This window comes from Dreissena polymorpha, chromosome 12 (genome assembly GCF_020536995.1).
Source record: "Dreissena polymorpha isolate Duluth1 chromosome 12, UMN_Dpol_1.0, whole genome shotgun sequence".
NCBI classification, from domain to species: Eukaryota; Metazoa; Mollusca; class Bivalvia; order Myida; family Dreissenidae; genus Dreissena; species Dreissena polymorpha.
The window spans coordinates 5,863,305-5,890,043 of NC_068366.1; the positions used below are offsets into that span (position 1 = coordinate 5,863,305).

The 26,739-nt window shown below is 34.9% G+C and overlaps 1 long non-coding RNA gene across 1 annotated transcript; it reads left to right on the top strand.

The window, feature by feature from the left end:
- Positions 1–20,941: 20,941 nt before the first annotated feature.
- LOC127853887 (uncharacterized) lies at positions 20,942–22,208 on the top strand. Its single transcript, XR_008036784.1, has 3 exons — positions 20,942–21,016; positions 21,756–21,830; positions 22,074–22,208. It is a non-coding gene; the product is annotated as an uncharacterized LOC127853887 (long non-coding RNA).
- Positions 22,209–26,739: the final 4,531 nt, after the last annotated feature.

Here is a 26,739-nt window from a genome sequence, read left to right on the forward strand (position 1 = left end):
CATGTGTTCAGGAGACATGTTCCATGCTATCAACGAGACATGTTCCATGTTATTAGAAGAAATAACCCAAGTTATTAGGAAACATGATCCATGTTATAAGAAGACATGAGCCATAATATCAGGAGACATGATCCATGTTATTAGGAGACATAATAAATGTTATCAGGCGATATTATCCATGTTATTAAGAGACATGATCTATTTCATCAGGAGACATGATGCAAGTTATTTGGAGACATGATCCATGGTATCAGGAGACATGACCCATGTTATTAGGAGGCATGATATTTGTTATTAAGAGACATGCTTCATGTAATATGGAGACATGATCTAAGTTATGTGGACACATGGTCCATGTTATCATGGGACATGATCCATGTTATCAGGAGATATGATCCATGTTTTCAGGAGACATTATCCAAGTTATAAGGAGTCACGATCCGTGTTATTATGAGACATGATCTATGTTATCGGGAAACATTATCCAGAGTATAAGGAGACATGATCCATGCTATCAGGGGCATGATTCATGTTATCAGGAGACATGATCTATGTTATCAGGTGACATGGTCCATGTTATTAGGAGACATGATCCATGTTTTACGAGAAATGATCCATGTTATCAGGAGGCATGATCCATGTTATCAGGAGACATGATCAATGTTATCAGGAGACATGATCCGTGTTATTAGGAAACATTATACGTGTTTTAAGGAGACACGATCTTAGTTATGAGGAGACATTATCTATATATCCAGGATACATAATTGATGTTATAAGGAGACATGATATATGTTATCAGGAGATATTATCCATCTTATTATGAGACATGATCCATGTTATCAGGAGACATGATCATTGGTATCAAGATACATGACCAATGTTATTAGGAGACATGACCCATGTTATCAGGAGACATGTCCCATGCTATCAAACAGACATGATCCATGTTATTAGAAGAAATGACCCATGTTATAAGGAGACATGATCCATGTTATAAGGAGACATGATCCATGTTATTAGGAGACATAATCCATAATATCAGGAGACATGATCCATGTTATTAGGAGACATGATCATTGGTATCAAGATACATGACCAATGTTATTAGGAGACATGATCCATGTTATTTGGAGACATGATCCATGGTAGCAGGAGACATGACCCATGTTATTAGGAGACAGACGTCTTGTGGATCTCTATATATATAATATTCATGTAAATTATGGTTTATGTAAATAGTACTTGATTCTATATTCATATATGTGAATGTATTTGCTGCTTTTTTATATTGTATGTTTCAAAATCACTGAAAAGTGGAAATAAAGAGAATATATACATCAGCAGAAATACTCAGTAATGGAAAAGTAATACTCAGTAATGGAAAAGTATAGCCTTTTGAACCATTATTCAGTTTATCGCGATTCCAGTATTATCCCTCCTAAACTGATGTGGAAACGTATTGTAAACAAAACGATCCGCAACTATCACACGGAGTTGTGGACAGTGCGCGTCACAGGGAACCCAGAATTTGCGCGATTTAGTGTCGTCCATCCTCACATCAGGGCCGCCCGCATCTGGACCGCGGCGAGGACACCTCGCGAAACACCGGAAGCCTCGGCAGCTGTGCGTGTCCTAGTAAACACGCGGGAACAACCTTCCGGAAACAATTGCTGACACTGTGGTCACATAACCCTAGACAGCGACACTCATGCCATCGCCTCGTGTCAAAGATTAATAGACTATAGACTGACAATCCTACGAGCGTGTAACATTCTACCCAATACAAACTCATATGATATGGTGACACTATTGCTATCAGCGGCAAACACCCTCGATGACGAGACAACCAGGAGTATATGTAACTTCATTCATATGTGTGTTACGAACAATTAACTGTAATGCGCTTTAAAACAAACAGACGTCTTGTGGATCTCTTTATATATAATATTCATATGTAAATTATGGTTTATGTAAATAGTACTTGATTCTATATTCATATATGTGAATGTATATTTGCTGCTTTTTTATATTGTATGTTTCAAAATCACTGAAAAGTGGAAATAAAGATATATATATGTCATCAGCAGAAATACTCCATGTTATTAGAAGACATGACCCATGTTATTAGGAGACATGCTCCATGTTATATGGAGATATGATCACAGTTATCAGGAAACATTTTCCATGTTATCACATGACATGACTCATGTTATTAGAAGACATGATTCAAGTTATCAGGAGACATGATCCATGTTATTAAGAGACATAATCCATATTATTAGGACACATGATCCTTATACAAAGTAGACATGATCCATATATCCAGGATACATAATCGATGTTATTAGGAGACATGATGCATGTAATCAGGAGACATGGTCCATGTCATCAGCAGAAATACTCCATGTTATTAGAAGACATGACCCATGTTATTATGAGACATCACCCATGTCATAAGAAGAACTATTCCATTATATCAGAAGATATGATCCATGTCATCAGGAGACATGATCAATGTTATCAGGAAACATGATCCGCGTTATAAGGAGAAATGATCTATGTTATTATGATATATGATACATGTTTTTTAAAGACATGACCCGTTTTATTAGAAGATATTATCCATGTTATTAGGAGACATGGTCCATGTTATTAGGAGACATGATTTATGTTATCAAAAGACATTTTCCAAGTTATATGGAGGCATTATCCATGATATTAGTTTATGTTATCAGACATAATCGATGTTATTAGGAGACATTTTCTATGTTATCAGGAGACATAATCCATGTTATTAGGAGACATGGTCCATGTTATTAGGAGACATGATTTATGTTATCAGAAGACACTTTCCAAGTTTTAAGGAGACATTATCCATGATATGATGAGACATGATCCGTGTTATAAGGAGACAATATCCAGGTTATTAAATGACATGATCCATATTATTAGGAGACATGATCTATATATCCAGGAGACATGATCAATGTTATCAGTTGACAGTATTCGTGTTATTAGGAAACATGATTCGTGTTATTAGGAGACATGATCAATGATTTCAGAAGACATGATCCATGTTATCAGAAGACATGATCCATGTTATTAGGAGAAATGATTCGTGTTATCAGAAGACATGATCCATGTTATTAAGAGATATGATCCGTATTATTAGGACACATGATCCATATACCCATGAGAAATGGTCCATGTTATTAGAAGACATGATCCATGTTATCAGGAGACATGATTCATGTATTAGGAGACATGATCCATGTTTAAGCAGACACGATCCATATATCCAGTTGACATGACCCATGTTATGAGGAGACATGATCCATGTTATCAGGAGACATGATCCACGTTATCAGGAGACATGATCCATGTTATTAGGAAACATGATTCGTATTATTAGGATACATGATCCATGTTATCAGGAGACATTATCCATGTTTATTGAAATAGTTAGTATATTTTTGGAGAAATTTTGGTCAGATGTTTGGGGAATAATCTTAATTTTTGTCATTTGCATACATTCTTTTGTTCATTGTTTGCAATTTGCAAACAACCTGTAAGAGGCTGTGTTTTGGGGCAATAAATAATCACTGGATGTTTACCTTGAGAGTTTGTATTTATTTTAACCTTGTTTAATTGTACCATAAAAATAGTGTGATCATGTTTTAACTGATAGTCAGTGCTGGTATAAATAATAGTTATTGCAAAGCCATAAGAGTGTAAAAACAGTTCTGTAGTTCAATGACCTGTCTTTATTAAGATAAGGATACCTGATTTCAAGTCTCAGCAGAAAGTTTACACTTGACTTTGCAACACATCAGTTAACTATAATATTTAATTAATTATTATCCCCACGCTTTTAAAAGTGTGGGGATATTGTATTGATCTCCGCTTTCTGTCCGTCTGTCCTGGCCACTATCTCCTCCTACCTTATTAGCACTAGAACCTTGAAACTTGCACACATGGTAGCTATGAGCATATGTGCGACGGTGACGGTGACGGTATTTTGATCTGATCCCTGGGTCAAAAGTTATGGGTAAATACGTGTGTAAAATGGGTAAAAAACTCATTTTACGTACAATATGCGACGAACATGATAATTACTTTTGACCCAGGGTTCAGATAACAGTCCCAATCATTGCGCCGTCGCACATATGCGCATAGCTACCATATGTGTAACTTTCAAGGTTCAAGTGCTAATAGTGTAGAAGGAGATAGTGGAGAATTGGGGTTTGGGTGGGGCCGGGTCAGAGATTTTTACTCATTTTTTTAGGTTATTTTACATTTACTTCTTCATTTCTACACCGATTTACTTCAAATCGATACTGAACATCTCTTATGACAATAAAGTCATTCTCAACTAAGCATGGCCCAATAACCAACCATGGGGCGCCCCGCCCACATAGACTACACCCACCTAAAAGTGTGTTTAAACATAACTTCTTCATCTATTCACCAATTGACTTCAAATTAATACTGAACATCTCTTATTACAACACGGTCTTTCTCGACCATCCATATCCACATTACCCACCCCAGGGCCATTGATAAAGGTAAAGGCAGCTTGGTTCCCGTCCTCTTACAAATTTATCGAGAGGTGCACGGGTACTACTTCCCCGTACCCCCAATTTTTTTTTGCCCAAAATTGTTCGTACCCAATTTTTTCCCTACCCAATTTTATTTCGTACCCAATTTGGTTTTTAGTACCCAATTCTTTTTCGTACCCAAATTTGTTCGTATACAATTTTTTTTTCGAACTCAAATTTGTTTTCGTACCCAATTTTTTTTTGACCCAATTTTTGTTCGTACCCAAATTTTTTTTCGTACGCAAATTGTTTTTCGTACCCTATTTTTTGGCATAATTTGTTCGTACCTAAAATTTTAGTACCTAATTTGTGTTCCTACCCGAAATTGCCTTTTACTTTAACTTCTTAATTTCTACACCGATTTACTTCTAATTCACACTGAACTTCTCTTATGACAATACGGTCAATTTCAACTATGCATGGCCCCATTATCAACCCTGGGGCGCCCCGCCCACATAGACCACGCCCACCCAAAATTTTATTTTAACATGACTTCTTCATTTATTCACCAATTGACTTCAAATTAAAACTGGACTACTCTTATGACAACACGGTCTATCTCGACCATACATGTCCAATTTACCCTTCTTGGAGCCCCACCAACATAGGCCTTGCCCACCCAAAATTGCCATTAAATATAACATCTAGGCGGCGTAGAGATACGCGTCGGCCTTTGCCGCGCAAGCTCTAGTTATTGTCTGTTTTGTGCATTATTACCTCAATTTATAATTCTCGGTGGTTCCTCTTAAACCAAGTGACACACAATTGTTGAAGGTCTTTGGCGATGTACCCCTTAGCGTTCCACGGGCATACAGCATTTCAATATCTTCGTCACTAACCGGATTTTTGGCATTTGGTTTGTTGCCCTTTCCTATTTTTTTAGAGTTCTTTGTTTTTCCTTTAAAGCATCTATTGTAAGCTGAAAGTGATTTATGTTGTTTTATTGCATAATTTGTATAGGATATTTGTTGCGTTTAAGTTTCCGGTCGACGCTTAAAATCATGTTCCTGATTGTGCTTGGTTCATATTCAGAACCATCCCATGTTCTAACTAAAAGCACATTATTTTCCAAGTATTTGTCCAATATAACTGGGTCTATGTCATGTATTTCCATTTTCTCTTGTTTTGTCAATAAAAATCGTTTAAACTTGTAAACATCAACCAATGTTTTATTTTTTAAGTAATATTGTTTTCAGCTTCACATATGTGTTGTTTTACTTATTCGTGTGTAAGTTGTTTAAAACAGTCCTTTACATTGGGGATTAAGGGTTTGTTAACCTGAGAAGTACTAAGTTGATCAATTTCAGACGGTTCATGACAGTCAAAGTCGTTAAAATCAATGTCATACAAAGTTTGAAAATCTGAAAGACTTATTTCAGTGACATTTGTTTTCAAGTTTTTTACAGGTTAAATACCTACATTTTCAAAGTAACCATCCCTTCAGATTTGTCCTTATTGTTTACATTCTTTCTCATTGTTTCAACCTCTTGCTCCTTATTTTTGACTGTTACATCTTTATGTTCTTTACTTTCAGCCACTAAATCTTCCCAAATTACATTTCAAACAATTGGATCCATATAGTCCGACATTTTGAATTCAAATATATTGTTATTTTGTTCGATTTAATAATATTTCATTAAAAAATAAAATCAAATGCAGACGACCAAAACTATATAAAATGTATTAGTGGATTGTAACATTTCTATTTATATAAACAAACGCCGCATGTTAAAGGTTATTGGTAAACAAATTTAAAGGCAAAATTGATTACTAAATTGCCATATGGTTGCTTAAATTAAATACACATATATTTCTTTTACTAAGATTTTGTTTTGACAGAACCTTTATCAGGAACTTCGCATTTACATTTTGTAAAAGGTCAAATATTAGACGAGTTAATCGGCGCGTAGGGATACGTACTGACGGTAGATCACGGTAGCGCGAGGTACTGACGAAGATCAACTAAGTTTTTCGTCCCTTCTTTATTAGGTCAATGTTTGCAACAGACACAGGATAAATAATTATACAAGAAAAGATTCCACTCATTATTCCATTATATTCAAGACATTTGGATCCAAAATGTGAATACCTAATATGTGTTATGCCGCTGCGGAGATTTAGTGTTTGAGACGCAGTTTGTTGTTTGGAAAACACGAAAAGCATGTCACAAAGTGTCATTTATTTAAGTGTTTATTTTCACAACATCCTCAGTTAACATCAATAATAACGATTATCCTTTGATTATACAGTATTGTTAATTGTTCATTTTAATGAAGTTTTGTTTAATATATTGTGTTCTTATGACTTTTAAAGAAACTTAGATACATCACACAGAAAATCCCGGGTCAAGTATTACTACGTACACTTCGTCTAGCGCGTGATTTCTGCCTTAAACACAGTCCTACCGTGGACAATTTTTCGCAAGCGTGGACAATCACCGCGATCTGAAGGTGTTCCCATGATGATTAAATCGCGTTGGACCACCGCGGCCTCGGTGGTTCACGGTGAAATACAGATAAATGTGATTGGACAAAAAACTCAGTTATGCCTCTACCCACTTATATGTCGGGGGTAAAACATGTTACGGAATTTGCAATTTAGTGTATGTGCATATCAGATTAAAGTCGGGTAAAAATTACAAATTCAAAAATGAAAATCAGCTTCAGTAAAATTCTGACCCCATCAAATTCATTGTCCGATTTTTTTCTCATATATCTTGTTTAATATTTTAATTGTATAAAAAAATCCAGATATAAGAGCATTTAAAAACATCGAGACCTTGCAAGTTGATAACGTATAATGATCCAATAAACGGCTGTTGCCATTGTGGACGATAAATGGGTTTAAGAATTTCATAAACACAAAACGTACGTCATTGTTTAGAATTGTACAGGAAATTGGTAAATCTGAACAACTCGGTCTTTCTCGTAAAATCAGAAATAAACTTCTTTGTCGTGTCCAAGCTTAGGACGAGTAATTACAACTGCCAATCGGGACTCAACATGCGTAAATCACGCGTTCAATGAACCTTTAAACTCCTCATTCTTCCTTCATTAAAGATTCAAACGGCGGAGCTATGCATGTGCGGTTACATATTTGAACGATTTCCATAAAGTAACAATCACCGATTGGTTTAGCTTATTAATCGCTTAACAAAGGAAGCCATTTTATATCGACAAGAAAGGTGTTGCTTTATGGCTGCTTGACAGGAAGAGGCTCTCCTTTGATGTCGTCATTCTGTAAATTTATTATTTGCACAATTTCGCGAGACTTTTCATAATTCCATTGACCATCTGTTAACAATTCAAATTCCAAAAAACACTTGCTAACACGAAACTTTGGATTAAATTATCAAAATACAAACATGCGGGAAGTTGCAAACTACTGTTTTATTATTTATGTCCGCTCTGTTATTGTTTAATTCCTGAGAGGATTTCATGACTAATTCGGAGTTTTATTGCCCATGGCCAGACGAAATGTCACGTGCAATATACATAGGCATCGGTAAAATGTCAGAAACATCACAGAATGTAGCGGATCAATGTATCCGCTCATTTAATGAATGGGATAATATTTAATATATATTCGAATTTGTATTCCCCATGCTCCTAGGTGAAAGGTCAAGGTCAGGAATTTTCGTTTTCTCATTGTTACTTCTTATTTCTCATGACCAGGCGATATGACACATACAACTCCCATTCTCCTCGATGGAAAATTTCTTTAACAGTTCCTCTTTCAGTCATAAATGTATTGTCTGAATAATAAGCATATGCTTCGAGTTGAAATGTTTCATCCTGTAATGATGCTAGTATTAGTACTACACCCGTATTACACAGACTTTAACAAAAACATGCTAGATATAATTGACATGTATTTCTAAATGCGACCACAACATCAGTGAACGAACGAGTAAAATGTGCATTCAGATAAAACTTTTATTCCGAGTACATTTGATATGAGTAGCTAATAATGCTTTTAACTTATATATTAGGTTATAATACACACATACAGCATTCACAGTATGAATTTTGTACATACATAAAGAAATTATTTTTGAAAACAGCAACAGTACATATAAACAATATCCAATATCACAAATGAATCATTCAACAATAATTAAATTTAACAAAAAGCAACACACAGAAGTGTTTTTACATTAAATAGACCATCCAATAAAAGAGACGAAACAACATATTATATCACAATACAAATAAGAAAACGTAACCAGATATCGAAATTCGACTTGAGCACGAAAATAATTACACATCTTTGTAAAATTCATCTTTAATTTAAAGAAATGTTCTTTACATTGTTATAATTAATTCCAAACACGTTATTTATAGTAGTGTCTTCTGTGTTACGACAGTTTTATGCATTTGTTCATCGTAATTTTAATGACTGAGACTGAAAGAAGTTTATACTATCTCTTGATATTAGAGAGGTGTACATGGGTGTTATAAAGCATTAAAACCATTTTGACAGAAACCATTTGCTAGTTTTCAAAATAGTTTCACTGATAATAGTAAATAGGACCACACATTTTATATTATTATACTATAACCATGCAGCCAAATATGTATTCCCGTGACTTTCACACAGCAAATGTGTGTCGCTTTAAGTTAATTACAATCCACATGTGCAAGGACCGGCTAGTATAAAAAAATAATTACATTATTCGATACGACAAAAGTAACACAAGTACACATGTAACAGATAATTGAAATTATTTATGTTTACAATTACAACAATGAAAAAACATAAACAAATCATGGGAGAGTAGCGAAGCGGTATTTGAAGTCTTTAAAAGTAGCGATCCCAAGAAAGCTACCTTAGTTGCGTTTGAGCCAAGGTCTCCTTGAAATAAAGCGGACACAATATACATAACATAAGTGCGTGTCATTGAATCATAGAAAGTGATAAAATAGAATCGGTTATTTTAAAGAATATTTAAACCAATTTAGTATGCGACAGTGATCATCAGAGCGTAAATGTTCGTTTGACAATACACAGTGTGCGCCAATATCATTTGCTTCGACAATCCTCTATTCCTTTAAAGAGGATACGTTCACCCCTCATGGCAGGAATGAGCCCTTTCCGGAACGTCACGTCCAGAAGCTCGTTTGCGTCCTCAACATACGGGTACTGGCGGAATGCCCATTTCAGGTACACCAAGAATTCCTTCCATTCGACATATCCGTTGGCGTCCATGTCGATGGCCTGCAAGGCCTGTTTAGTGTCATGACTACGGCAGCTAGAGAAGTACGGCGCCAAGAAGCCGTTGTAAAAGGAGTCGTATTGCAGCTTTTCGTCGTTTTGTTCGGCATCAAGGAGGTCCCATTCGTTCCAGCGCTGCCGGATATCTTCTAGAAGTCGCTTCTCGTACGGGTTCTTCGTCTCGTCGGCAGCGATGATGACACAAATTTCTTCATTCAGTGACCCACCTGAACTGTCAAACAAGAGAGCTAGCCCCACTTTGCTCATGTACTCCTCTTTCCTGCAAGTTTGAACAATATAAAACGAATTAAAACAATTAAATTACTTAGTAAATATCTACGAGCTCACAAATATAATGATCTGGTTTATAGACATTGCATTTCATAAGAAACCCATTCACAGTCGTACTTTGCAGTTTAACTTACAATTACAACAAAAACGTGTTTATTAATTTGAACAGTTTCATAAAGAAGATCGCAATAATTGCAAGATGAATACACAAAAACATTGGTTTTCAATGGTTTAGATATTAACTAAAAATATTATTATTATTTAAATAATTTGCAATCCAAGCTGTGTCTACATGTAAGCTACCTACAAATTAATCACAGAACAATACCTACATCGAAACATACGCTATTCACCTTTAAATAGTTGTTGTTTTTTTTGGCAGAAACAGTTACCGTGATCTTGAGCCTACTGCTCTGAGATAGAACCCCATGCTAGGAATATATGTTAGACACCTACACACACAATTTCAGTTCAATACTTCGATCCAAACTAAATTAATTGAGCGTATGTCTTTTTTCAATGTGAAGTATAATTGACCTTGACCTTTACCTGCCACGACAGATATATAATCCAAAGCTGAGACTCCATTCAAGCTAATCTCTGTCCTAAGTGTTATCAAAATTTGTCAATGCAAACTTAAGTAATTGACCGAGAACCGCCTGTTTTAACTTGGTATTTTGTAATAACATGGTTTGTACACTTTGAACTTGACGTTAAAAAGACTGGCCCGAAATGCAATCCCCGAGATAATTTGGTATGTGAGCTACCTACACACACAACTTAAAAGCAATATCTCCATCCAAATTCAAATTATTAAGCAGATATTGTTTTGATATTGTTAGCGTCAGTGACTTTGATCTGGACCCGATACGCTACGGTTACGATCACAAGCTAGGTCTTCCTACAAAACTGCTTTATTCAAAGTTTCATCATTATTGGTCAATGAAAACTAAAGTTATTTACCTGAGACCACCTGTTTGACACCGCCTGCAATAACCCCGCACGTTCGACCACCCTCCTACTCCACCGCCTATTGCCATACCACAATCTAATTACCAGGAGTTTTCGTTGACCTGGCAAATGAAATACTTGTATTTGAATAGGCACTGAAATTCATCACTACCTTCCGCTCCGAAGATCCTCCCCAAATCATTTCCTTCATCTTGGATGCAATCTCCAGCGTAAATGCAGTACTGTTTCCAAACAACTCCGAAAGTCTAGAAAGAATCATTTGCGGTGAGGCCAATGATGTGATTCTAACAGGAGCCTTTTCGCCGAAGAAACTAGCAAGATCGAAGTCTTCTGGTTTTAAATCGAGCATGAAATCTGTCGCTCGACTACCAAATATCGGTTGATTTTTGTGCGGTGGAGACCCCGTGGTTATTTCCGTTACTCTGATGGCAGCTTTTCGCAGGTAGGAGCAGTTGTACATCTTGAGGACTTTCTTGTTTCCGAGACGAACCAGGTTGATGATCGTCACGCAAGAGGAAGCGTTCCCTATAGACGCTCCTTCCGTGCACACACTCGCCCATATGCCATTTGCGCCAGCCATAAGTGACTGCAATGTGAAAAAGTGACTCACGTTGTATTTATACAAAGTATATTTTCTTTTCAAAATCATAGAGTGTAATCATCACATTTGTTAACAATTCTTATGGGACAATAGGGCATTCTAACTTTCAAATAACGATATTTTCTGTGAATTAGATTGTTTTACATTAACATAACTTGTCCTTGAACGGGAAAAAGTACAATTGATTTAAAAACAACAATGTCTAACAACAAAATCGATGTACTATTAATTTCTTAGTGTTTATTGTATAGCAAGTAATAGTAATGCTTTGTTTTATCTACTCGTGTTAATGCCACCCACGGCGTCTTTACAAATGAGTCGAACACAGACGTATTATGTTCGCCTTCTGAGCATATCAGTTAACGTTTAGACGGTGTAATGGTAGGCCTTACCGCTAAGGCAGTTGCATCCATGTAACCAAACTTTTCATGCACTTGAACCAGCAGATGTCCTTTCCAGTTGACACTGTCCATCACCTTGCAAATGAACTTTGCCCAAGTAGCGCATTCTTTTGGCAGCGATTTTCCTCGTTGGTCTTCAAACATTATTCCAAACAACAGGTTCAGTCTGGCTAAGAAGTCGACAGCGTGAAACACACGCTTGGATTGTGTTTGCATTACATCAGGTATATCCCTGAAATTAACCAGGACCTTGGAACTCGAACCTCAATTGGTTTTTACCCATTTTACCCACTTCTCTACAAGGCGACACATGTCGTCTACGGTGAACTTCTCAAAGTTGTAGGTAGAGTTCCCAAGATCTATCTCAAAGATTACATTTTGAAGTCCAGCTTCCTTCATTTTCAGGAGGCCGACTGGAATTGATGTTTGGTCCGGCAACTTTTTACTGATGCCTGGAAAAGAGTCAAACCAACATTTGTTCATGGTGATGTTATATACCCTTTGAATATTTTATAAGAAGGAAATAGTGTTAGAATGAAGACAGATGACGCACGACACATACGTTCAGAATGAGAAGGTTTAAGACAATGACAGGTATACAGCTTGAAAAGGTTACCTTCGGTGACTTCACTGAACGCCCAGAGAAATTCTGGATTTTTTAACGGTAATGTTAAAACAGGAGTATTACTGAGATGGTGCCTACATACATGTAGATTGTATGTGTGGGTTTAAGTAGAGTATTAATTGTAGTAAAAATATTAATGGTTTCTCAGTGGCGCACAATTGTTTTGTTTTAAGCTCATTTGAACTCGAGACAATGTGTAATTTCCTAATAATGGGTAGATTTGGGAAGATTTGGGTAGATTTGGGTAATTTGTGTCGCCCCTTACGGCTGGTAAACCTATGTCTGTCCATTTTATACCTGGACATACCGAAGTTCAAATAATCTTCACCCATAAAATCAGACAAATAAGCGAGTAGGGTGTTCTCTTGCAATGTAAAGTTGGGCGCTCGTTGTTTCGCCCTTTTCTTTCTAACTATCGTCTGCATTCACTTCCGTGTTTTTTTTTCCAAATATGTGTACATGTTTGTTGTTGATTAAGAGATCGACGACAACAGCATAAAATCGATACTGATATTTATTGACAGCTGCTTCGACAGATGCCGGAAGCGTAAACCTCTTACATTATGCACTTTTTATACTATTTAATCATCATCTACAAGTAATATTAAGATTTTTCTTAACAACACATTTGTCCGCTAATAACATTCCGCCATTTTGCGAGCACTTTTCAACGTCATGTTCAAAATATAGTAATATTTGTGGCTTGACGATTCAAGTTATATAATTATTTTTAAACGAAAACGCATTTATTTTACCTAAGTATTTAAGGACAAATCTTACCTTAGGTTCTACCTAAGGGACTTACTTAGTAAGAAAGTTAAGGAAATTTTTGCCTCATGTAAATTCTTAGATAATTAAGGAAATTTTATCCATAATACTTAGGTGGTTTGTGAATACGGGCCCTGGTTGCCAATCTGACCCATTACCCATCCTCTTTCTTATATATATAAATGGCATTGTACGAGATAGTCACTGTCCAATTCGCCTATTTGCAGACGACACCACGCTATATATCATCGTCGACAACCCTGTTGATGCGTCTAATCATCTTAATTCTGATCTTGCAAAAAATCATTCTTGGGCTGATAAGTGGTTGGTTACCTTCAATCCATCCAAAACCGACTCCTTAGTTATATATAGGTTCTGTTTACCTGTTCCGAAGCATGTAAGATTTGGACACTTGCCAATAAGGAGCAGTCTACTGCCAAACATGAAAGTTTATTCGCAAGCATTTTATGGCTATGCATTGTGAATTGCATTTAACGTTTTAACTCTTAAACATATATCTTATATCGATTAAGCGTGGTAAACAGAAAAACTTCGCCGTGTTTAGCGCTACGAGTTAACACTATATACTTTTTACTCGATGAGATAGTAAAGAAGTACACATCCTTGATCCAAGTACATTATTTAATTTAATTTAAAGCCCGCAAACACATAAACAGTGTGAAAACATCGCCAAAATATTGCATTGTAACGCAACGGCTAATAATTCAAAGTACATGTTTGGAAAGCATAAAACTCGCTTCGTTTAATATAATTAAAGGTCTGTATGTAGTTTAAATTTTATTTGTTAATCACAAACATTAATAATTATATAACTAGAAGAAAATAAATCCTTGTTCCTTAAAACATTTCCAAAATACGTTTTAAGTAGGGACAACACTATAAGCCAGATTTACCCATTTATGCCTAGTGGACTCTCCCATCCTTCTAAATTGGATCAATTTATTTCCAAAATTAGGGATGTCGATTATATTTATTTCTATATTTATAATATTTCTTACACAAATTCCTTTAAGCAAACAACGCAGACCCTAACGAGACGCCGCATCATGCGGCGTCTCATCTGGGTCTACGCTGTTTACCAAGGCCTTTGTTCTAGGCGCTAAGCATAAATGGATTAAGAAGAGCGAGCAGCCTAATACATCTGAATACATATGTTGTATTTACCGCACAAATATTTCATAATATTTTAACGGCACATTGTTCTTCTAGTTTTATTTGCAATTCGTAAGTACGTAAAAGGATGCAACAAGTCCGCTTTTATTTACAATAAAAATACAACATTATGTTCAGCAATTGGTCAATTTTTAAGTATGGCACAAACACATATCATATTAGACATATAAACATGATTGCAATCGCATATGGTTTAGTCTATATGCATCCACAATCAAAATCCGTATTTAAATACAGCTATTATATCCCTAAATTGTTAATAGCAACACAATATATATATATATATATATATATATATATATATATACATATATATATCGTGTCATATGATTTGTAGAAAGCTGAGAGATCCGGGAAAGGCCGCACGGTAATATGAGGATTCGTAATGGGTGTTTATCGAAAGGTAAAATCTAATTTATTATTGAATGGCATGTAAACATAGTTTCGGTTTTCGAGACATTTTTTGTGTTTGTGCACGTACCGTAATGCTTGATTTACAGGCCTTTGCAAGGTATGGCTAGTAAACAGAGCACACATGCAGAGGCGTGCAATACCGGCAATACGTATCAGGTAAACTGTTTACGAGGACGTTACCAAATTTCATCAATACACCCCATACAATTTGTATGGCAGTTGATTAATTCTAAATTAAATCCAGCATACAAAACCCTGAATCTTTTTATATATATTTACGTTTCATTATGGCGCCAATCTGTTGAATGTAGAGCATTATTTAACAGCGCAAAATCATAAATATATATGCTATTTCTAAATGACTTTTTGTTTGTGCAAATATCGGAACGCTGAGCACGCAATAAGTGTCCATGCAAGCTATTCAATAGAAAAAAATGTTAATTTGTTTTGCCAGAAAACAAAGCCTCGTTAGCAAAAAACAATAATTTTGAATGATATTTTAAAGAAGGTGTTAGAAAACTTAAACAATCGGACGGTGTATATAAATACAATATTTTAAACAATAATGAACATTGTAATTATTATAAACTTAACATTTTAAGAGCAAATGATTGCACCCACATGTAATATTTCCTTTTGAATGTATGTGAAAAGTTGATGCAATTTTATACAATATATGAGTTGATAAGTTTATTTCAATAGTTGGGTAATTACATTTACGCTAGTGTTTTGGGCATTTAAAAAAAATCGGTAAGTGGAACCGCACAGCAAATAACAAGCACACACCTTTTTGCATCCTACGTGTGCTATTCAAAATAATTTGATAAATCTTTACAAAACATAACGTACCTACGCCCAGATAATAGGACACTAGCAATTTGCGTTACGTGTCAGATTCGACAAATACAATGACATAGCCGAAACAGAAATAAATATAAACTGGCAGTTTCAGTATATTGAATACACTATTTTTGCGACAATTATATATAACGCATATAACGAATATCAATTTAAAAGCAGTGCAATAAAGCCAAGATTCGTATAGTATAATTGGGTTGGCACACTGAAATGATCTCTATATACTCTATAGATACATATCATAACCACTACTACGCATCCGTTTAAGCCTTAGTTATGCATTCGCATTTTATTCTAACCATCAAACGGCCATGCTCGTTTAAAGGGAGCCAACTTTAACTACATTAAATATGTATTGGCCTTCATTATCTACATCAACGACACAAAAGAAAAACAAAACAAACATTGGAAAAATGGTCCCAAATAAGAACCTTTTCATCTTTTTTTCTAATGGATTTATATGTAATTGTTTCACTTTCTTCCTTCCTCAATGAGTAGTAAACGCTTCTTTCAGAATGATGCAAAATTACCATGCAGAACCAGATTCTTTTTCCCATGTATCGAATCATGAATTAATAATCAACATAAAACTTATTTTTTACAGAATGATCTAAACATATTTTTTTTAAGAAAATACTATCGCTGTCTGGTCTACCAATTAAAAACGACATATATTAAACAGGAAGGCGTTTGTGTTATTCATTGAATTATGAAAATGTCACGATTGTTTAAATATTACAAATCATTCAATTGAAACGCCGTGGTCTTATCCATAGGTAATTTTAGCCCTGAAAAGAAGGTGTGATGGATATGCAAGTGGACAAATAGGCGACAATATACTCTCACGATTTTGTTCTTGTAAAATTCATTTTTATTTAGCACGCGTAACAGATACATGTGTCTAAAAATTTAGGCGGATCTTCGTGACCAATCAACTTCCAAAAAATACATTTGAGGAGGCGCTAATAAAAAAAATACGAATTCCATAACACCATCGCATAATCAAAGTTCGCTAAGAGCTTTTGGGTAAGATTTAAAACCAATATTCAATAAAATTACTTTTACCTTGATTTGCAATAATGAATACGTTCAAACAGTGATATCGTCAGTTCAGTGAAGCTCAGATCAATACGCACTACTTGCCACCCACAACTAGGGTGGTGCGGTGGTCGAGTGGTAACACTTTGTATATCATTTCAGAGGTCCCCGGTTCAATATCCGGCCGGGGCACTGGACATTTCAGAAATGCTTCAAATGTTTCCCACCCAACTAGAGATGTACTGGTATAAAAAACCCATGTAATTCTCGCGTGTATCGGTGCTATACACTGAGTTCGCAAAAGAACCAAGGGATCCATTTGCAAAGAGCTAGGGCATCGCACCCGGATTCCTTGTGTCATACTACTGTCTCTTCTGCTTCTTTCTCTTCAGCAAAAACCAAAGGACCCCATTGGAAATAAGTGCTTTAACTTTCACGGCTTATCCGTGACTGCAAGGTAAAAAGAAATAAATACAAACACAACTTAAAGAAAATTACTTTAATCGTTGACAAAGCAAATGTTTTGTTGAGTTTAAGTTTCTTTGTTGAAAATATCGCAGACAGTGGCCTACACAGTTTCCGTTTCAGAAATATATAGATAATACTAGGTTAGCGTTGAATAGAGAGAAGTTTATGTTGCGAGGCTCAGAACACCTGGCGGCAGGCGAGCCCTTTCGGTGTTTGAGCAGAGCAACACTGCTCTGTGAGTGAGTGCAGACAATAATTTGATGAGACGATCAACCCTTATCTCTCCTGCGTCTTATGCAGTATAATTTAACCGCCGTTACGATAGTGAATATAGGTAAACAAAAATGTAATTTTTAATTCCCAAAGTATGCATCGGTTATTAGTGGACATTACATTGCTGTACGATAGCATTCCCTAACACTGTTATCTTATTTTACAAGGGCGACACGAATTACCTAAATCTACCGAAATCTTCCCAGATCTACCCATTATTAGGTAATTACACATTGTCTCGTGCAAAGATGAAGCATAAAACAAAACAATAGTACCCATCACACAAACATGATGCAAGATAATTCTTTTTACAAAGACTTATATAGATTTCGGTAGATTTTGGAAGGTTTCGGTAGATTTGGGAAGATTTAGGTAATTCGTGTCGCCGGCCGTAAGTGTTATTATAATTTGTTATCGTACCGGTATATGCATAGCACGAAACAGTGACGTGTGTGCATGTAATATTAATTACTCTCGATAAGTTTATTCCTAAACATCCAAACACTTTAATTGCAGATATTTTTAATGACTGCCTTTTAAAGTATGAACATAATTAAGTATTTTATTGCAGCGATTTTTCCCTTCTTTATAAAGTACCTCTAAAAGGTACTTTCCCAAATGAAGAAAAACTACAATTGCTGTCTGAAAATTTCCAAAAAGGAAGGCAAATGCCATCAATTTTGTTCCATAAAAGAGCATTATCTGCAAGTTAACTAATACAATTATCACTTTTCTTTTGAAATTATTGAGCAATTAAAAAAAAACTATCATTCCCAAATGGAAGATTTCATGACGCGAAATTTCCCAATTTCAGGATTTATCGCACTAATTTCTCCAAATGGGTAAGGTACTTTTCCTAATTGGGGAAGACAAATCGCTGTATTGACATTTATGTATTAACTATTAAGCCATTGTTTTTATTCAATTTATGAAAGTTTATTGAGATCATCAATGTCTAATTGCATTTGATACAATTGTTTGAATATCATTTAGTGCACAGTAACTAACAATTAGAATGTTTGCTTGCAATGCGTTTCACACAAGTATATTACCCTGAATCTAATTTGATATTTATACCCCCGGATTGATGATCGGGATATATTGTTTTTTTGCATGTCTGTCTGTCATTCTGTCTGTCTGTCATTCTGTCTGTCTGTCATTCTGTCCCAAAACTTTAACCTTGGTCAAAGCTTTTGCGATATTGACGATAGCCACTTGATATTTTTGGCATGCATGTATATCTCAAGAAGCTGCACATTTTGAGTGGTGAAAGGTCAATGTCATCCTTCAATGTCAAAGGTCAAATATATGGCTTCAAAGCGGCGCAGTAGGGGGCATTGTGTTTCACAACAACAGCAATTGTTTTTTATTGTGTTGACACAGTATAATGTTATGTATCCCATATAAAAGGCAATACTTAAATTAAATTTAAATAATTTTTGATAATATTATTGATTAGGATAAGCATCTAATCAAAGTGAATATATAACTGAAAAAAGGATGAAATATATCCTCCAATTAAACATAAAAAACACAGTATAGAGTGAACATTAACATGACATTGAAATCAGAGAAAGCCCACTACAATGTATATATTTTAAGTTCTGTGTTGTTTTGTATTCAGAAATTTCTAGCTCTGTAAGAAAGAAAATGTGGAGACTACATTTAACGCCAATAGTACAGGTCCCCACAGAAAAGGGAGTGACCTCGAGAAAAATGGGAGAACCTCACATCTACACAAAGAGGGATCTACCAGGATTTTCAGCGTATGCTGACATTGACTGGTATAAATCTTTAACTAGGGTTTTTTTCTTTTACCAAGAATAAACGAAACAACTTTATTTATTGTTGTGGAAGTTGATGTATTTGTTAAATAATTTATATAAAACGACATTACAAGCATAACATGGAAACTATACAACTTGCAAGGACCATATTAACCCATGTATGCCTAGCGTCTAGAAAAAGGACTTGGCAAACAGCGTAGACCTCTAAATATAGAAATTAATATACTAGACATCCCTAATTTTGGAAATAAATTGATCCAATTTAGAAGGATGGGAGACTCCACTAGGCATAAACGGGTTAATTTGTCAGAATCATTCAGCAATGTCAAAAGTAATATTATTCAACATAAACTTGTTTAATTATTTGAATATTAACTTCTATAAACATAACTTATTAATGCAGTTTGTCAAAACAATATTTTTTAAAATGGCAATAAATAATATATAGGCATTTCTTTGTGACCATAATTGAAAAAAGCTTACTAGAACTGTTAAATTTAAACAATGATAACATTATTTTGCTGTTCATTTTTGTTATTGTTATGTATGTTTGCCGCTATTATAGTACAATTTTTGTGTGTTCACAGACAATTCAATATTTTTGTTCCAATACACAAAGGATCACAGGCTATATTAAAAGTTCTCTCCTAATGGTGCACCTGTCAAAGTATGACTTAGTAGTGTTTATTTTTTGCTTTTTATTATGTTTTGTTGAGTGCATATTATTGTTTAATACTCAAAATATTACAGGCAGTCCACCGTTTAATTCAAAATGCACAATCCTCACTGAGGCTGTGATGAACGTGATCGGAAAAGAGGGAATGGACATAATGGGCATTGGGCCCAGCAGCCTAGACACGTCTATTTTGCAATTGACCTATATGCGGTAATTTGTTTAAAGTAACATTAAAATGCATACAAAAAGTAGAACATTTACTCTTACAATAAGTTCTTTCTGTGACGTATTGACATAGTGTCAATTTAACAAACCATAATTGAATTGCTTTGATGTTAGCCTTAAAATAATGCTATAATAATTTTGTGTAAATACAGTATAATAATGATATTTGCTTAATATAAATACAAGTGTTAATAACAAAATAAGTACTGTTGTCTTGTGTTTAAACAATTTATTTGTTTTGTTTTTAAATTCATTAATTTAAAATAAGTAAATTATGACAGTGACTCATTCAACATATATGCATAACCACAAATGATGTAATTACTTAATAAATGGAACAATTAAGAAAACCAATACACTTCAATTTATAAATAAGAGTATCTCATATCTAAACGTGTCAACAGGTAAAGTAATGAACGTGCATGTTAAACACAATATTTTGACAATTCATATAAAAGTAACAATTGCATACATAAACAATTACAATGTAAAAACAAATGTGAATTAATGAAAAAAATTATGTTGATTTAAAAAAAAACTATTGTCAATATGCTTACAGTGATGATGATCAGCAAGATGCTGAAAACAACATGATCATGTGTACCTCAAGGTAATCATTCAAATACACAATTGATGAAAGCTTGGACAATTAATCAAGAGATGTGTTTGTCAGAAACACAATGCCGACCATGCATGTGTATCGCATGGAGCTGCTCATTTTGAGTGGTGAAAAGTCAATATTCAAATAATTAAACAAATTTATGTTGAATATTATTACTTCGAACATTGCTGAATGATTCTGACAAATTAATATGGTCCCTGCAAGGATCACCACTCAAAATGAGCAGCTCCATGCATGGTTAATATCAAGTTGCTATGTTCAATATTGCAAAAGTTATCAAACTTTACCCAAGGTGAAAGTTTTGGGACAGAATGACAGACAGACAGGACAAAAACAATATACCCCTGATCTATCGATCCGGGGCCATACAAAATGAAATAATGCACAAATGATTTTTTTACATGTATAAAAGTGAACTTACATTTTGAATAGGTCTATAATTGATATTTAATATTATTTAATTTAGTGCTGCGATGTCAAAATCAGTTTAATCAGAAAAGAAGGTGAGGCATGAATTATGAAAACATTATTATTGCAATTAACTTACATGCAATTTCATAAACATAAATTTTATATATATACATGTACATGCATATACTTTGCAAAAAACACACTCGCTATCAGACAAATGCATTATTTACATTTTAATATTATACAAACATATCTTGAATATCAAATATTATAATGGTAAATACATCTGACTTTAGACATGATGCACTTATTTCAGATATACAGCATCGATGGCTGAGAATGGCTCTAGAAGCTCAACTATTTCTCCTCCAGACAAACCATCACCTTCATGGTATGTATGTTATGTATTTTCAAATATAATAAATTATTCTACACAAGGATCTAGATAACAGAAACATGTTCATAATATGGATGACTGAACCTGAAGTGTTATCATTTGACTGAACCTGAAGTGTTATCATTATTTACCATTTTTCATTATAAAAAAAAGAAGCCATTAAAATATTTACTGTTTTTGAAAATGAAATAAAAATTAAATAATTATACCATGTTTTTAATATCCATTGAGTTGCAGTCATTGCAGTCTACATGAACTTAATGCCTTGAAGAAGAGGAAGCTGGAGCTTCAAATACAATTGTTTGAGGCCCAGTTGGCGCGATTTGATGAGGAATAGATTATTTTGTTATTTGTTATTATTTTGTTATGAAGATAAAGTTAAGTTATATTAAAGAGATTTATGAAATTCATCTACATTGTGTATTTCTTAAGATTTTTGGAAAAATTGTATACAGTAACTTTAGTAAGTTTAAAATGCTCTAAAAGGTAAAATAGTTGTTTCAATTAAAATGCAAGTCATTTGCATTAACAACTCTGAAAACATGACACATTAAATGTGAATATGAGTCGCGTTCTGACAAAACTGGGCATAATGCATGTGAGTAAAGTGTCGTCCCAGATAAGCCTGTGCAGTCCACACAGGCTAATCAGGGACGACACTTATCGCTTTGACATTTTTCGTTTAAATGAAGTCTCTTCTTAGCAAAAATCCAATTTAGGCGTAAAGTGTCGTCCCTGATTAGCCTCTGTGGACTGCACATGCATTATGCCCAGTTTTCTCAGAACACGACACATATGATCTAAAAAAATGTATTTGCTACTACATTCCTGTAACGAAGGCCATCTTCATTTCCATGGTAATTTTCAGGATGATCTGGTAAGGCGTCTATGTCCAAAGGATCCATTGGCAGATTTCGCATGTTGCAAATATTATGCAGTACAGCGCATGACAAAATCACCCTGTTAATAAAAATGTTAATAAAGTGACACAAGTTGCATTAAAATGTCAGAAAAAAAACATAAAATATATATTAAAACATGTAATTATAACATAAATAATACTTATTAATAAGCATTTTTAATTCATATTAGTCACATTAATTCAGATGCTGTGTAAAGTCTTGTTTTCTTTTCAAGGCAGACACAGAGGCAAAAATTAATCATTAATGTTACTTAAAAAATTATTACATTACAATTGTAAGTTAGCTGTAGAGTCATACACGCACATTTTTTAAAGAAATACTTCTTTTGAAGCTTTATTGTGTTAATATAAAATTTTATCTTCATGTAGAGAACAAAACTATATCTCTCAGTGACTAACACAATCAAATTGGTCATAGTGACTGCTCACTGTGTTTCGAAGTTACATGATTACATGTTCTTATAATGAACTAACTTGCATGACTTTAATGGATGCAATCTAATTTCATTGTGAAGTATTGCCTATCTCCTTTTCGAAATCCCAATGAAACGCTCAACTACAGATCTCGTACGTTTGTGTGCCTTTTAATACAAAAGTAATGATTAAATTCTTCTGATGATTGATTTTATCTTTTGTAGTAAAAGCATTATTGCGTGGTCATGAAAAAGTGAGTAATTTCCCCCTGATAAAAGCAACAGTCTTTTATATTTATTGAGTACCCAGAATTGCACATCACTATTGTATAACTTGGTACTTTTTTATGAAGTGTAAAACATTTCATGAGAGTTACACACAATATGAAATTATAGTATTTAAATAAATCAGACATTCACATATAAGCACCAAGGGTGCTTTACATTTTGCTCAGGAATGAGATGGGGTGGGGGAGCATTTATTTGAGGTCAACGTAATGACATTCTTTCATAAGTAAATCGTAGAAACTTGACTGTCGCTCATAAATTTATTCAAACATTGCAGTGAAAAATTTATATTGAGCACGGGGGGTGCTTTTATATGAGCTATGATGTTTATTATGGAATATCTGTTACAATTTAGTAGAATTTACAATGTATTTTTTCTAACCGGTTGTAAATCAGCTGATGCTCATCAGCCGGATTCATGAATGGAGTCAGAAGCCATCTCTTGCACGGATAACCTGAATCTCCAAGGAGATATTGATGTTGGTCATGGACAAGGTTCTGCTCCATGATTTGATGTAGGCCACTTTGCCTTAGGTTTCTGGCATCATGGACAGCACCAGGCCATCGCGGTACAATGTCTTTAATGAGACAATTGGCATCAAACATGATCTGTCAAAAAAACATTATATGGCGATACAAAAATAGTATTAATATTATTTTCCACTTGTATATTTTTTTACCACTTTTGTGACGATTTTGGCCGGTATTTTATCCTTTAGGTTCATTATTCTTTGAGTTCTTTCCTATTGTTTACATCAAAACGAAAGTACATTTCCCGCGAACAAGCATTCGACTATTCGGTACGTTCCACGCAAATAGCGTGTGTATTTTGGATTGATCATTGTATTTTTATGTATATAATTGGATGATTTAATTATACAAGTCGATTATTAAGATGCACAATATGTATTTCATAATATAGCCACAGTATTATACAATTTCTGTTTGAAACGGTAGGGTTGTGTTTACATGAAATAGTAGGGTGAGGTCTTTAGCAAGTGGGCCACGTGGTATATATATCAGTATATAAAGCACTGCTCTTATGGGGAGCGAGCAGTCTGCGTTCGATCGTCGAACAGAACACAACGTTTAATACGTTATAGTAATTAGAGACCAAATACCATTGGAAGTATCTGTGACTTTGGATGCCTATTGAGTGGGGGTGACCCAGGCAACTTTGCGCATAACATACCATAGCTTGCTGGGTAAGCTTGAGACTCATATATTAGTCCGGGCACAGGTCTCCTTTGGTAATATAAGACAATGCACGTTTCTGGTCTCTTAGGTCAGCCTGAGCAAGGGTCATCTCTGTGACGTTGGATACTTTCGAGTGGAGGTGACCCTGGCAACTTTGCGCACAACATACCATAGCTTGCTGGGTAGCCTAGAGACTCGTATATAAGTCCGGGTCAAAGGTTTCCATTCCAGTTAGTGCACGTGTCAGGTCTCGTAGGTCAGCCTGAGTCTGTCAAGCTACTGATTGTCGCTTGTACAACACTGACCGATTGTCTTCCTTGCATAACGCAGAGGGGGGACATTGATTGTCTTCCTTGCGTAACGCAGAGGGGAGACACTTCAGACTCGTTGCTATAGGTGTAAGACACCCGAGGTGACCCAAGTCACCCAAGACACCCGAGGTGACCCAAGTCACCCAAAACACCCCAAGTCGACCCAAGTCGACCCAAGTCAACCCAAGTCAACCCAAGTCGACCCAAGTCGACATAAGTCAACCCAAGTCGACCCAAGTCGACCCAAGTCAACTCAAGTAGACTCAAGCAAACCCAAGTCGACCCAAGTCGACCCAAGTCAACTCAAATCGACCCAAGTCGACCCAAGTCGACCCAAGTCGACCCAAGTCGACCCAAGTCGACCCAAGTCGACCCAAGTCGACCCAAGTCAACCTAAGTTGACCCAAGTCAACCCAAGTCGACCCAAGTCAACCCAAGTGATCAAAGCAATCCAAGTCGCACAGGGCATACGGAACCGGCTTGTATAGAGGCAAATTATATTATTTGTTTATCAAATCACACGGCTAAGGAAAGCCAGAAGAAAAGCCATTATATATATATATATCCCGAAGGAACGGTAGACACGTTACACTTTTATATTTGTAGTATGGTACACGATACCGTATTAGAAAAACATATGATTAACAAATAAGAAGTTATATTAAAATATCATTCACAATCCATGCATTTCAGTATAAATAGAGAATATAAGAAAGAAGAATGTTAAATTGGCTCCCAATTATTTATTGGATTTTTTTAGGAATTTTAAATCAAATAAGCATGTTTATTGTGCACATTAGAAAAGGTTATCAGAATAAATCATAAACTGTATGCATATATTAAAAATGTGTTTATATAAATGATTAAACCTTCAAAAAAACATTGAACACCAATTTACAAAGTTAAAGAATCAAATATTTTATATAGCTATGTTTACAATAGTTCTAAAATAACAACATTACCTGAGTGTTTATAGAATGGTATCCCATCCGGTTCACATAAGCCGGTTTATCCACATGTGGGGCTTGAATTTGGACATGTGTGCCATCGATTACCCCTATTACATTTGGGAATCTGGCAATATTGTAAAAGTCCTCCTTTATTTTGGCGGATTTCTCCAGGAGCAGTTTGCAAACTTATAAACTGTCTAACAATTTCAGGTTCAGTCAATGCATCTGCAAACTGTGTTATAACCCGCGAAACTGTGGGTTGTGAAACCTCATGGACATCTCCATCATTTAGTTGAATGGTAGATGTAGCAAAATATCTTAAAGAAATGATAATTTGTTCAATACTGTTTAAACTATTGTTCCTGTTGTTTGTTGGTGCAATTAAAGGAGTAAGTATGTCGTAAAGAAATAAAATCCCCTGTGTGTCCAAACGGTAGCGTTCAATAAGTTCTGGATTTTGTAGACTGTCTAGTAAATCTACCCTGTGAATAAAATGTCTGGCCATTCTGAAAAAGCAAATAAATTATTTAAGCAAATTAACAGAAAAATAGTTTGCACTACTTCATAATTCCGAGTTGATACACACATTCGTACATTGCAAAAGGGAAAGATAAACACAATCTGACATGCGATACAGTATTACCAAAATGTCAGATATGTAAACACATCCCAGGCACAAGAACATAAGCCTGCTAGTGTCCTATTATTTCCATTTCTTTAAATATATGATGCACACAAAGAAATGACGTTAAATGATACAAAAATCTAATTATTATTGTAATCATGAAATTCGCGTTAGATGACAACAATTTTACTTCCGGT